This window comes from Tenebrio molitor, chromosome 9 (genome assembly GCF_963966145.1).
Source record: "Tenebrio molitor chromosome 9, icTenMoli1.1, whole genome shotgun sequence".
NCBI lineage: Eukaryota > Metazoa > Arthropoda > Insecta > Coleoptera > Tenebrionidae > Tenebrio > Tenebrio molitor.
In genome coordinates, this window is record NC_091054.1 from 17,132,294 (window position 1) to 17,148,378 (window position 16,085).

Here is a 16,085-nt window from a genome sequence, read left to right on the forward strand (position 1 = left end):
AAGACTTTTTATTGTCAACAATAATAAAACGCAATTATTGTTATCTAAGCTAAAACATAATTGTAAGCTTAATCTGTATTCAATCGGATCTCTCCCTTTGCCTCCCAAGGAGGATAATTTTGTACTGGGAGAGAAAGGGTTATCGGACAATAATAAAGTAATATAACTGATATAATTATTTTCTTTCACTACTAGTCTGAGAAAGCGTCATTATTTACTCTTGAATCGAACAGAGAAATAGAATTTCTCTTCTACTGGTCAATAATTTTTCATTAGAACTGACAGAACTGACGCCGAAGAGCGGACCTACATCCACATCAGTGTCTGCTGACCGACGTCGTCCCCGAAGCTCTCCCGGAGGAACCTAGACTTGAGCCATCACTAGGTCCAAGTCCCGGAGTGGCGGTGAAATTCGTTTTCCATTTCATTAAGGGCCGTGGCTTCGAAAATATTTCATTCCTTATTGTGCAGATTATTATTAGCTAAGTGGCGACCCATAATCTCATTATTCATTGTACAATTGTACATTGTACTTACCTGCTATTACTAACTAAGCGGCGTTCAAAAAGTTTATTCGCTGTCGGGCATTTTATAGCTATTAACATACCTAGCGATGTTATGAATATCATAACCAGCGCAGATGTCGGTTTGAAATCCGAGCTCGTAGAGCGAGGATTTTAAGGCGTCTAAGGTTGTTATGATTCATAACATCCGCGGTTTGTTCAATAGTTTACCGGTTTCAGAATAAGCCGAAGAGAATTTAAAACAATTAAATCCAAAAACTCGTTTTAAAATAGATTGAATTGATCGCGTTTGCATAATATGTTCAGGTGTCATAGTTACATTTTGTTGTTTATACGGGGTCATTATAAATGATTGTCTCAACGCAGTAGGCGTTGGTGACGTAGTTGAATGTGCCGCAAGCTTTATAACATGAGTGAGACTAGCATCGCCGATAGGTAGCGCTGCTGGCGGTAGTGTAAATTTGTTTACTAGTTTGCCTAACGTTGCGAAGCTAGCGGCACATTCCCAATTTGTGTGGGTTTTCAACGCCAACTGCGATGGGACAATCATTTAGAATGACCCTGTACAAACGGACATTTCGCAGAATGAGTTTGAATGATAGCGTTTTACCTCTAATAATTTAGGTTAATTTTCTTTTGATTTTAAGTTTAGGAAAGAATTATTTAATAATGCAACAACCACGGAAACAAAACAGATGTTAATATGAAAAACCAACAGAAAAAAATGTAAAATCAAAATTCCATATTCTTAAACAACTGTCAAGGTGTTGTCATGTTGATAGTTGTCATGTTGATATTATGGTCTGAATAGGTTTGCTAATTAGGAATTTTAAATAATTTCAACGAAACATCTTAAGAGCCGTTAATTTTGGGGTAGTCAGTTGTAAATTTTATTGATGCCTTTGTCGGCAAAGTGGTACCTACTGTGATACTCAAAGCGAAATCTGCCGACCTTCTTGGAAAACAGTACGCCTCCAGGACAAACCATAGCCCAAGGAGGACAAGTGTTTAAGGTTTAAGGGAACAGAAACATTGCAATAAATTACTCGTTCGACAATTTGGAAAGTCCAGTTAAAATCAGGGGAAAATTATATTAATAAATTTGATGTTAGCAGGTTTCAAATTGAGATAACCACCAAATTAATGTTCATTAGGTTAAGTTACTTTCTTAGCATCCTCAAATTTGTGTCATATTTGTAATTAAAGGGCGAGAATTGCAATTTAGAGACACAGCGCTTTATTGTAGAAAATAACTAGAATCGTTTGCACTTGTAGTTATGAAAGTAACAAAGCAAAGTAGAAAAGGAGTACGTAAAAAGCACAGGAAAGAAGGAAACGGTAAACACAGGTCGTTCTAGAAATCAGATGTGTGAGTGAGAGAGAGCGAATGAAGGTTACTAATTAATTAGAACCGTTTTGGGGAATCAAACCAAGAACAATTTTTAGTAGTATCGTGGGTTCATTTAAATTTATCCTCAAACTTGGCGTTGGAAATTCGATTGAGAACGCACCTCTCGTGTAATCATTATAAAACACTTTCATTAATTATTCGTTACTTGGGAGCCGTCGCACTCAATTAGCTGTGGTCCGACCTAAGTGCACAAACAGTCGCGTCACCCGTAAACGGGACACTGATCAAACTAGGTCAGCTGACACATGAAGAAAGGTACCCTATAAATCTGTCAGAATTTTTTTCCTTTTTATTTTCAACCACCGGAGTAAACCATCTCGTCGCGCGTGCTTTAAAGGCTTCCTTATAAACCTGTATCATAATATACTATTCTATTTCATTCATTATATTGTCTCATCGAATATGACACGTGGTTGATCAATCATCGAAGATATTTTATTCGTGAAATTGAAGCTGGGCAATCTCCAGTTCAATTTCACTCATAATATATATAATATCATCGATAATAATCATACCACTAGTTATATTATAATCAAAAACACACCATTTATCATAAAATATGATAAAATCAGCGGAATATAGGGCAAAATTTTATATCAGTTATTTTAGTTTATTATTGTCCAATAACCCTTTCCCTCCCAGTACAAAATTATCTTTCTTGAGAGGCAAAGGGACAGATCGGATAGAATACAGATTAAGCTTACAATGATGTTTTAGCTTAGATAACATTACTTGTGTTTTATTATTGTTGACAATAAAAAAAATTTAACGTCCGGGACATCCTGTTGAATTGGTGCAAGCTGTAGCTTTGTAACAGTTGGTTGAGTCAGTACATGTTGTGGCTTCAAAACAGTCTTTTGAATTTGTACACGTCGTGGCTGTATTACAGCCTGTAGATCCAGTACATGTTACTGCATTGACACAATTTTGAGAATCGGTACACGTTACTGCATTTGGACAGTTTCCACAACCAGTGCATGCTGCTGTACAACTAGTACAATCAGCACCCCCAGTGCACTGGCAATAATACTCGGTACACAAACACATAACTATAACTGCTATTACTAACCAGTTTTTTCTAAAAGCACACGTCTTGAATGCCATCGTTGTTTGGATTGTTATTACTTTGCTGTTTACTTCGATCGATTGCTGAATTCTGCTCTACGCTCTGCTATATAACTTATTTCATTATCTTGTTTACAAAATAATTACAATAACATGTTTCTGTATTAGGGGAAACAAAATTCCGAATTATTTTGTGGAATAACTCCCTGCTTCATGTGATAAAACTATGACTCATTTAATATGGATTTTAATCAGTTTTCCAAACTATATGAGGTCAGTTTGTTTAATAAAGTTTTCAGTAACTGGTATTTAGCAGTTTATAATAACTGTAAGAGTAGTGGACACTTTAATAGTATATTGGGATATAAGCTTAGAAATTGCATTATAACAGAATTGAGGAAGAGTTTGAAAAATCGAAATTTTTCAACTTCCGAGATTCTGTTATGGTACATAATAACCGTATGGTCTATAACGTTTTTCGCACAATCGCCTATACGACAAGAATTTACTTTGAAGTAATTTTTTTGACAGAAGTATTTTATAATTTCATTAATGACTTACCAGTAGGTACCAGTACAGAACAGTACAGTACCAAGTAGGATTTCGATAACCGGTAGCTATTTAGTAGTTTATAAAAACTGTAAGAGTAGGGAACGCTTTAAAAATAATATGCTACGCGTGTTATTAGAAGAGGAACTAAAGCTGGATTTATAAACTCTTCCGCAGCATAATGCAAAAACAATCCTATTAATAAACCTTACACATTTGTTTCTATAAATATTCAAGTTCCAATTTCAGAGGCATTGATATTCAAATTATGATGTAACTCGAAATGCGTTCAAGCTGGCAACAATGTACCGTTTCCGTCACTTAATTTAAGCTAATCGAAATCAACCTAACCTAACACGAAAGCTATCAGTTTTTAATAGGGAATTTTATTTGTTCTGTCGTTACTACCAACAATATTACCGAATGTCATAGCCATCTTTTATCCACATTCATCGTGAATAGCATGTAAGGTGATTCACATAACTTTCCGACCCTGACGAACTTTAAACTCAGCCAGTAATATTTAAGTTTTTCATTCATAACTTGAATTAAAAGCATGAATAATTTTTAACTTTTGTATGGTTTGGACATCCCTCACAAAATTCTCGATTATAAAAATTTAAAAATGGCAGTGTTCGACAATATTTTTTTATTTAAGAAACTGACTCTTCATACATTAATATCATATCGATCCTTTCGTCATTGGAGCACATTTTAATTATTAACAAAAAATATTTTTGAATGATACAAACAGGAATGTTAAATGGCTTGTAAATAATGCGAAGAGTGTCCCGATTTCATATTAAATAGAAATATCAATTTATAACTGAATAACGTATTACTGGCTGCATTTAAAATTCGTTAGGGTCGGGAAGTTATGTGAATCAGTTTGTATATCATGACGAATTCTAGGTCACACGTTTCTCATTTGTTAATAATTTAATATATTTTTCATATCTTTCTTAGGTATCTTCGATTTGGCATCTGGACTGGTCTTGCCAGATTTTACAATCAATCCCATAGCGATTGTTTGTAATAATAATTCAAGTTTTTCTTCTTCCTGAAGATTAAATTCAAAGTTGTCATCATTTACTTTACAACGAACTGTCGATATACCTTCCTCCTTTGAATTTATAGTTATATAAGTATATAATTACCTATTTACCTATATAATAATTACTCATTAGTTCATTACATAAATTTCGCTTTCAGCACTGAGTTAGCAAAACCACTACAGAGACAAAGTCCAAGCCAGATACGTCCTCGAATAGTGCTCCGCATATACAGGGTTATTCCATTAGATGACGAGCCTGACCAAGTAAAAATGCAACCCAAAAAACAATTCACAAAGCAATCTCGATCCTTATTAGTCTTATTACATTATCCGGTATTATCATAATGCGTATAAAACATTGTTAGCTTTTAACCTACTGAATGTCAAATTCTGACAAAAAAATACCTCTCTCAACAAAATATATTGGGTGATTCAAAATGATTGTGGCCAAGTATGGCAACTATGTACGAAAATTTATGTGGCAACTGTGTGGGTAGGGTAGAGTTGATATTTCTTTGACAGTTCATAGTTGCGCAATTTTGAAAAATGTCAAATCAATGTGTAATGATGTCAAAAAAATCAAATGCACGCTTATGAAATGTCATACAAATGACAACTCTACCTCATCCACACAGTTGCCACATAAATTTTCGTACATAGTTGCCATACTTGGCCACAATCATTTTGAATCACCCAATAATTTAATAACAATAATAAAATAATCAATTAAAAGCACAAAAGTAATGGGTAAGTAGGATTATATTGGTTGAGTCATCGTTCGAAAACCTTTTCAAATACTAAATATGAACGAAAAATGCAATGACAGATATATCTTTCAAATTAATAGGCTACCTACTTGGATTTCTGATTTAATTTTCAAATACTAAACACAATGAATGCTTTGTAAAGTGTATTTCGGGTTGCATTTTTACCTGGTCAGGCTCGTTATTTTATGTGAATAACCCTGTATTGTTTTTCATCCATTTTATCTAATTAATATCAAATTCGTATTGTATCAAAGCTTTATAGGATAACTCTCTTGTCACAAATGAAACCAAATTTTTTAAATTTCTATTTTAATTTTAAGCTCTTTAGTTTTAGTAACTCTGGTAATTCGATGATATTGTTTACTGATTTTATTGTCTTTTCTAAATTTTCTAAAATATCATTTAGGTAGTCTATCTGAATTAATTTTTTTGGACGTTTTATACTTTAATGTATTTTTTTTTATTTTACTTGTATAGGTATGGCAATAACTCTTTAGACCTGTTGATACCCAGTCAATAATCCATACATTCTTATCTAATTCATCGATCCAATCTCCCAATAAACATCCTGTTTTGACAATACTTTTACCATCGTCTTTATACGAGTACCTATACAATGCAATCTGTGTCATTCATCGATTCAATCTCCTAATAATCACCTGTTTGTTTTGAAATTGTTTTGCCTATACAAACTGATTCACATAACTTTCCGACCCTGACGATGCAGCCAATAATAGATTTTTCATTCATAACTTGACTCCACTCCGGAAATCCGGATCGTCGGTTGGCGGACGTCGCTAAGCAAGCTGATCGAATCCGGGGTGACCGGCGGCGGTCCCTCCACTCCGGAACTCCGGATCGTCGGTCGGCGGGCTGACTCCGGGGATTACCGGCGGCGATAATCTCGTCGGGGGGTCCGTGCGGGTCCTTGCTCGGGCGCCAAATTATGTGACGATCACTTGGGGTAGTGACGTCACGGGATTTGACGCCGTTCGGGTCGGTCGCGGTATGCCTCGAGCGCCAGTCCCTTTTTGCGGCTGTGGTGGGACGCCACACGGCCGGGGTAGCTTTGCGGAGCGTACGGTGTCCGGGGGTCGGCTGTCAGGGCGCGAAAAAGGGGTAGCAAAACAAACAGGTGCCGCAACAAGGGGGCCTTTATTTACACTATGTACATAAAAAGGGGTGTTGGTACCTGGTGGCGCCGGAACCTTTCGGGGACGGTGTCCGTGACCTGGAGGAGTGTTCCGGGCGGGTGTCGGAGGAGGGCGCGGCTCGTACTTACTGTTTTTCCGGTCGGACCTGGACGCTGCTGGCTCTTCCCGTTCCGGTCGGACCTGGACGCTGCTGGCTCTTTCTGTTCCGGTCGGAGAAAGGAGGGTGAAAGGAAGCGGGATGGCCGGGGTTCCCTCACAGCGGGAAGGCCGGGGTTCCCTCGCAATGGGAGGGAACGGGCCAGGAAGAAAAAGGAGAAAGCAGGAAAGCCGGGGTTCCCTCGCAATGGGCGGGAACGGGCCAGGAAGAGAGGAGAAAGCGGGAAAGCCGGGGTTCCCTCGCAATGGGAGGGAACGGGCCAGGAAGAGAGGAGAAAGCGGGAAAGCCTGGGTTCCCTCGCAATGGGAGGGAACGGGCCAGCAAGAAAGGAGAAAGCGGGTTGTCGGTTAGGTCGGAAGCGGAGTCGGAGTCGGTGCTGGAGCTAGGCTAGAAGCGGAAAGACGATCGGGATCGGAATGAGCAGGGGTAGGGCACTCTAATAGACTACCTTGAATCAAGTTTAATATTTTTCGGCCACTACAGATGGCGCTCAGATCAGAAAAAAATTAAAACGTTTGCTACTACCAACACAATTTAGCAATTCCTATGGTTGGTTATCCTGGTTAAATCCCCAATCCGAGGCACTTTCCTAGTAATTCCCAGAATAGTGTTACAACGCGTGACGCAATTTAGTGGATAGTGGAAAAAGTTGATTTTGTGTTTTTGTGTTTAATTTTTAAGTACTTTTGGACAATTTATAAAAAAATGAAGCCGTGTTGTGTACCCGGATGTGAAAATATTCCAAGTCGCAGGTAGGCTGTAAAAATTAAATTTTTAAACTTTGATAATAATCAATCAATGTTTTTCGAAAAATCTTTTATTGTTATATTTTATTTCTAGATATTTCATACCAAGAGAAATACGAATTCAAAAAATTTGGATTGAAAGAATCCAAAATCCAAAACTTCTAGGCTTGGAGCCAAAATATGTCGGTAAAAGTTTTGTTGTGTGCGAAAAACATTTTTCACCGATTTGCAAAGATGCAAGAGGACGTTTGTTAAAGAATGCTCTACCTACAATAAATCTACCAGGTATTATCATGTTTGTCCTGATTAATTATTTTTGGCCCTTTTTTACTGAGAAACAATAACGACGAATTCGCAACGTCTAGTCTACACATGGTAAACTTTATCAAGCTGCAAAAATTGTTAATTTGGAATCACATTTGACATGATTATAGTATTTTTTTTTACATTTAGAGGTCATAAGTAAAGTAAAAATTTTTATAGCAAATGAAAAAGTCAGAGCAAGAGGAAATCTATGTGTTACTAGTCATTATCCTTTCCCAGTAAAAAAAATTCTACCAGATAGGTCGTAGGTGTGTTTGACTCCCAAAAATTCAAAAATTTTATATTATGTTTGTTTCTCAGGCTTTAAGGAATCTTCCGGGACAGAAGACTGCTTCAGTCACCCTCAGGAAGAATATAAATATGTTACACCTGAAAAAATAAAAGGTAGGTCTGTTTTTATGTGATAGTCAGGCGCGAATCTACCAGAAAATTTGTTCTAAACGAAAAAAAAAATTGTAAAACTTCAATTTGTCATTCATACAATAACATTTGAATGTTCAGCAATTTATGATTCGAAAAAAAATATGGAATAAAAACATAGGTATAGGAAACGAAAAGTCCGTAACATGTAGACAATAAGTAGACATAAATAAAAGTAAAACTCTTTCACACCCTCAACATGGCGTATTTTAAACGGAACACAAAGAAAATCAGTGTATAAAATATCTGCTCAAACAGTACCTACAGATTTGTACATTTTAAGCACACAATAATTCGATAATAGTATATTATGATGCGCTTTTAACGTCGCAAGTGCTTTAAAGACCCTTAAAAGTCTTAAAACGTATGTTATACGCTATTTTTTATTATACTTGACCTACCCAGGAAAATCTGGTGTAAATTAAATCGTTTTAGAACCGGCCATGGCAAATGCAATAATATGCTGTTTCACTGGAACATTCGTGAAAACCCTTCTTGTGAATGGGGTGCAGAAAAAGAAACCATCCAACACATTGTGGAAGAATGTCCCCTTACTAAATTCCAGCAAGGTTTCTCCAAACTCCATCTACTTACCGAAGACGCCCTAAATTGGCTACAACAAATTAAAAACATATAATTTACCATAATTATTTTGTGATTTTCGAATTTTAATTGTATTTTTCTTCATACGAATATAATATATATATATAGTTATTATACTTGCACTACAATCTGAAAATTATAACAAAAAAGTAAATTGAAATACCTTTTCCGAAGTAATCTGTGTCATTAATTGTTGAGATAGAAATGGTCAATTGTTGTTGTTTCGTTCTCCTGTATATTTGTTAAAAATTGTGTATAAATGTGTAGGTATTGATTATTATTATTATTTAAAATGTAGGTGAATTTGAAAAAACGGGAAATGACATATTTCATAATGTAAATTTGGTTTTAAAATGTTTGTCAATTAATTGTCTACTTGCCAGTACCTATCAAATCATTTTTAAACAAATAATGTCATTGAATTATTTATTTATAAACTGACGTACCGTCAAATAATTGTAATCTATTTCTAAAAAGCCATTTTCAAACTATGACAAACATGAAAAGAAACATGTAGGTTTTTTAACATTTCCCGTTTTTTTTTTTAAATTGAAATACATACAATGCCTGGCAATAAAAACTGGACATCACTTTTGTGTTACGTCAAAATCCAAATGTGTAATTAATGTTTTTTTGACACTGACATTTAAATGATGGCTTTTTCTTTGCCGGCCATTGTATATGTAGAAACGCCTTGTTTTATGCATTCGCTTTGTTCGTATATCAATTTTTGTATTCTTACTTGTTTTATAATAAATATTGTAACATTTTAACCTTGTTTTGAATTACCACCCTAAAATTTTTTTGGAACCAGTGCGTAGTACAGGATTCAATTTTGCCGCCTTAGCACGATTACAGGTCTCCAATCAACTTTTTACCGACTCTCGGTAAAACTTTTTTTCGGCCACTATAGATGGCGCTGAAACTTGTTACCAGTTTTAACTGAGAGAGTTGCCAATCTATTCTCTTCTTTATCTAGGGGAATGAGCTCTGCAGGCTCGGCGCGGCCCTTTTATTGCCACGGTGGGGCTGCGCGCGGCCGGCGACTCGCGGCTGGGGCGGTGGGGGAGCTCGGCTCAGCGCGGAGTCCGGGTGCTGTCGGCCGGAAGAAACACGCGTTCCGGGGCGGATTCGGTCGACGCGGTTAAGGCAGTTGGCTACGCGCTAATTTTCTGCACCGGCTCGGATAAAGAACGGAAATTTTCCGCCACTGGGAGCGTTTCTTAGTAACTTCGTTACAGTCCACACCAGTTCAGTTAAAAACAGCACATGTCCAGGACATGTGATGTTTTTGTTCTAAACAAGATTCTAGCCTACAATTAATAAATGATTACGCTGTTATTTGGTGCAACCGGTGTTTTAACATTAAAACTAATTTCACCAATTTAATTAATTAAACTAATTAAAACTACAAAATGAACGCAGTTAACAATGATGATGCCAATAATCAAACCAACTGGCCTAGAAGAAAGGAAAATAAAGTAAAAAAAACAGTGCAAATACGAGATGCCTATGGAAGTGGAGAACCAGAAGTAGAAAACGAAGATAATAGCAGTGGGTGTGACGAATAGGTCAAGCATTAGGTCACTTTTCATTTAAGTTTATAAATTTGTTGTTTTTTGAGTGGACATTATTTTTTTTAAGGGTTTATTTTATGTTATCTTTTCAGTTATTAAACTTTATTTAGTTGTAGCCCATATTATTAATGCAAAAACTTTCTTTTTCAGTTAAAAACAACATATGTCCAACGGTTTTTATTTATTTTTTTTTACTTAACACAGTAAATTGACAAACTGCTTTGCCACATATGTCTATTAGAGACTCATTACATGTTACAAAAAAAATTGGAACTATAAGTTTAAAGGTTACTAAGATAAATATTTTTTATCGATTTTCTCAAAACTTCATTTTTGGACATATGTTGTTTTCGAAATTAACGCCTCAGTTGCATCCGTTACCTTGAATTACCAGTTAATACAATATTCCTTAGAATTTGAAAATTTATTTTTTTTGTTTAAAAATTAAAACAAGGGTGCAAATTCTAAAAAATAACGGCTCGTTTTCAACACTTGGGACTCGTACGCCAAATCAACCCTTATAAAAATCGTTCTTTAATATGCTATTAGTGCATTCAAAGTGAATGCGTCAACAGCTTTGTTAAAACAGCAAATTAGAAAAACAAATTTTGATGTCACACGCTTTGCGTTCTAGAATAAGGCTGGGACTTTCTTGGATTTTGGTATTCGAGTACATAGTCACTTGAACATTTATTAGAATATTATAAAATTCGAATATTCGAATTATTCGAATATTAGAATTATTCCAATATTCGAATAATTATTCGAATAGTTATGCGGGATCATTATAAATGATTGTACCATCACAGGTGGCTGTGTACTATGCTTTATAGGCCGTGCCAAACCCAAATAACCACCACCTGTTGAATTATGTTAGTGAAAACAAAATTACACTAAGTGTATAATGGCAAATTTGATATTACTAGGATGCTAGACCAATCAAATTTAAGTGCACAACGTTGCCGGTTGATTTTCTGAGTAGAATGCAGTGTTGGTGGTTATTTGGCTTTGGCAAAGACTATTAGGTGTGCCGCTACTAATTGTTACAAACATTTATAATAGAGAGTTTGCGGAACATCATTTTTTGTTATGCTTATGTCTGATTTTATGTTATAAATACAGGGTTATTCTAAATGATTGTAGTCGAAGTAGGCCATGCCCATGTTATTACGTTTTTGCCGCTTTCATGTGAACTGTCAGTTGTGTCTCTGTCACTGTCATTTTTTAGGTGAAAAGTGCGGTGATGAGGATTTTATTTATTTTTGTTAAATTAACGATTGAATCCAGAAATATTGAGTTGTTCTACAATCAATTTAAAAATATTGAGTTGTTTTGCAGCCAATTTAACACATCATTTTGATGATTTTTTTTATGTGGAGCGGCAATCATAAATTTTACATACAGTTTTCACGCCTACTTCGACTACAATCATTTAGAATAACCCTGTATAACGTAATTCATAATTTTCAACAGTATTTGCGGAAAATTTTCATAACCACAAAATATTATAATAATCCCTTATAATTTTGACATTCATTTAGAAAACTGTCACCAAAATTTTTGAGTTTTTCGCAACCATTCGACTGCGGAGCACATCTTTGAATTTTTCTGAGTATTTCGAAGTTTTCAATGATATTATGTAGCTATCACAATGGACAAGTTAATATTTGTCAGATCCTGCCATCTATCTTTATTAGACGTAAAGACCAACAAAATATAACGTTAAACTATTTGATTGGCTACGTTATTTTTTAAAATAGTGTAAGGAATCGGATATTACGATAAGCTTATACGTGAATCTTATGATTATAAGCATAAGGGAACGTTTTATAAGCTAAAAATTGCTTATAAATTATGTTGGTTCTCTGCATTTTACTATTTTAAGGATCATGTTGGAACTTCGTCCAACCACTTTTGGAACACCCCCTCTGTCGAAGGGGTGGGGACATAAACCCTCGAAGACAGATCGACTCAAGACTCGAGACAAGACTCGTCTCTATACAAACACTTTCTTGTATTTTACATTATTCAATAAATAGCTAAAAAATAAAATTATTTGACCATTAAATACCCAATCCATTCTGAATTTACTTTATTGGAATATTTGAATAATTATTCGAATATTCGAATATTTCGAATACAATTCCCAGCCTTATCTAGATGGCAATGTCAGACTTAATCTGCGGGAAAATTAAATTGTAACAGTTCCTATTATAAAAACGAATCGAACAAATTCACGTTTTATCCTATTTTTCATCGGAAACACACCATTTACCATAAAATATGATGAAATCAGAGGAATCGAAAGCAAAATTAATTAGGTATATCAATTATTTTAGTTTATTATTGTCCGATAACCCTTTCGCTCCCAGTACAAAATTATCATCCTTGGGAGGCAAAGAGACAGATCGGATACAATACAGAGTTTTAACTTAGCTAACAATAATTGTGTTTTATGGTTGTTGACAATAGAAAAACTTAATGTCCGGGACATCCTGTTGAATTGGTACAGGCTGTAGCTTTGTAACAGTTGGTTGAGTCAGTACATGTGTTGGCTTCAAAACAGTCTTTTGAGTTTGTACACGTCTGGGCTGTATTACAATCTGTAGACCCAGTACATGTATTTGCCTTGACACAATGTTGAGAATTGGTACACGTTACTGCATTTGGACAGTTTCCACAACCAGTGCATGCTCCTGTACAACTAGTGCAATCAGCACCCCCAGTGCATTGGCAATAACACTCGGTACACAAACACATAACTATAACTGCTATTACTAACCATTTTTTTGAAAAACCACACGTTTTGAATGCCATAGTTTTTTGTAATATTGTTTATCTCGCTGTTTACTTCGGTCGACTGCTGAATTCTGCTCTACGCTCTACTATATATATTATTTCATTATCTTTTTATACAATAATTACAATAACATGTTGTTCACTTGTGGAATAACAAACTCTCTGCGATATGTGAATAAAACTATGACTCACATAATATGGATTTTAAACAGTTTTCCAAACTATGTGACTTAATAGATAATCCTGTAAAACGGCCTTGCCGAGGAATCAAAATTTACTTTTTGACATTCTTCATTATTTAGAAACAAGTTTTATATCGAGCATTATGCTTATGTTGGAATGGTGTACTAGAAAATGAAATAAGTACATCTGCTTTTTTGTTATCATTTTTGCTCCCATGTACAATAGTTAATAAAGTATAATCTGAAGCAAATGTTTAAGACTGAAGTGTTTACTGATATATGCATGAAGTAAAAGGTGAAGGAAATATTCCACTGTCGAACTTTTCCTCGAAGTAAGAGCAAGTAAGAGCAAATGCTTTTTTTGTTATTTATACCACTCTATGTTGGATTCACAAAAAAAAACATACCTACCCAATTATTTAAAAATAAAGTTGACAATCATCTGACCTTGAATAAAATGCATATTAAATGAGTCATTATCCACATGACACAAGGAGTTTGTTATTCCACAAGATAAAATCGGAATATTTTTCTGCTAAAATAGCAACATGTTATTGTAATTATTTTGTAAACAAGATAATGAAATAAGTTATACTATGGGAACGGGAAATTGGAACTTTAGCTTCTTCAGTTGCAATGAGTTTAGGGTAGGTTGTAAAGATTATAGTAATAGTTATTTATGGTATAAGTGGGTTATTTAAGATATTACCCACGAGAGGTATTTGTAACCTACGAGGGCTTACCCGAGTAGGTTATTACCTCGAGTGGGTAGTACTTAATAACCCACGTATGCCATACAACGTTTTATCCAATATTCCAAAATTTTTAGATAATGACATTATTGATGAAATTCTGCTCCCGATGGGTTATGAACGTTAATAACCCACGGTGCTAATGGCAACGTGGGTTATGTATGTTATAACCCACGGTGCAAATGGCAACGTGGGTTAAAACAACAGACTAGTTATAGCCCAGTTTACTCAATTAAAACTAACTAGTAAAACACGATATTACTATTGAATGTTGGATAAAGAATATTTACGACTATGAGCACTTCATTCCAGGAGACACAAACAATTTGCATTTTGACAATATTCGGCACCCCTTTTTAATAACTAGCAGATATACTGGACCAGCACGTCGGTAGGCAAAAACTTATCACTATCATAAATTTTCATTATTATAATTTTTACAACCTACTCTCAACCCATTGCAAGTGAAGAAGCTAAAGTTACAATTTCTCTTTCCCAAAGTATACAGGGTGATTCACGCAGTCCGTTCGTTAGAAATTTTCTAATTTCCCAAAATCGTATTAATACGAAAATTGGTAGCCCACTATAGTCGATTGCTCCAAGTTCAAATAAAATATTTTCAAAATGGCGACACTCCCGGAAATACCTGAAATCCACGCCACATTTATGTTTTTAACTGGAAAGACCCCATTTTGATTTCATATTTGGATTCTACGTTAAATTTCGAGTTTAGAACGTCCTTCTGTTAACACTTGTGTCTCATCTTTTTCAACATATGTAATTTTTTTCGCAAAAAAGCGGGGTTGCAGGGCTTCATTAAAAAAGTCATAACTCTTGAACTATAGGAAATAAATAATTTGGCCGATCTTCTGCGCTACTAGTGACATTTTTTTGATGTTTCATAAGCTTACTGCAATTTTTTAAATAGTAACTCCCATTTCTGACACTAGATATAAATGTAACATTGCGTATGTCTTGGGTGTTTTGACCAACAATTGAGAGAAAAAAATGTAATCATGACAACTACGTGCGTTAGTTTTTAGTTACCTATTGTATTGCTGCCATTTTCATTTTCACTTTCTGGGAGTTTTTTCTTTAATTGAAAGCAGCATAACAATTCTTGTTACAAAATCGGGATCTATGTTATGCTATGCTATGCTACTAAAACGCCTGTCCGTCCTTTTCGACACCCCCGATATTACATACAGGTGTCCCCAAAAAAGAAGACGAGTCCAAAACTCACTTATTTATCGGATAATTTTAGTTACATGTACACCAAATTAAATATTTCTGAATAGGCTACACAAGGGTCTAATAAATTTATCTGTTCCCTACTTGTAAACATCAGTTTATCGAGTCAATGTATTCACCTCGAAAATGTCTCTTTACTGGCTAGCATGTAAAATTGTACTAGCAAGCATGTATAGTTATTTTTATCCGTAAAAGTGTATGTACTCCGGCAAAATTGCCGTGCCGCCGGGGGCGCCGGGTGGAGGTGGGATAGTGTATTGATTTTTTTGTCAGAAACATTTTTTCCATATTTTTTTCATGTACTATCGGTGGACATAAAAAACTGGGACAAAAATCAAATTTGTATAAAGTCAAAATTCAAAAATATACATTGTGTAAATTTGGCTTTTTACAAATAAGGTTATGAAAATTATGACATACTAATAACATATTGTCAAAAACATCAAGTTAAAGTTCAGTTCTTTAATGACAATTTTAATTTTGAGTGACAATTCAAAAGTCTGAGACACAATGAGCAAATTTTGGCTGTCCCAGCTTTTAATGTCCACCGATAGTACATTTAAGCATCCTCGATAAGGTAGTAAGTAGTTTGTACGCCAATTTTGGGACAACCTGTATGTCCACAAAGCACACAATTTTTCATTTTTAGCAAAAATCAAAATAGTCAAATATTTGAAGCTTTGAAATTCAACGTTCAAAGTTCAACAGTGACAGTCTCCGAAACAGACCTGCCCTCTAGCGAATATTTAT

At 35.1% G+C, this 16,085-nt stretch overlaps 2 long non-coding RNA genes across 2 annotated transcripts in view; one reads left to right on the forward strand and one right to left on the reverse strand.

The window, feature by feature from the left end:
* LOC138139236 (uncharacterized) overlaps nucleotides 1-16,085 on the reverse strand; it is a 355,934-nt gene that overhangs the window by 245,398 nt on the left and 94,451 nt on the right. The window lies entirely within an intron of this gene.
* On the forward strand, nucleotides 7,139-9,547 carry LOC138139185 (uncharacterized). The gene is made up of 3 exons (XR_011162228.1): nucleotides 7,139-7,433; nucleotides 7,522-7,712; nucleotides 8,052-9,547. It is a non-coding gene; the product is annotated as an uncharacterized lncRNA (long non-coding RNA).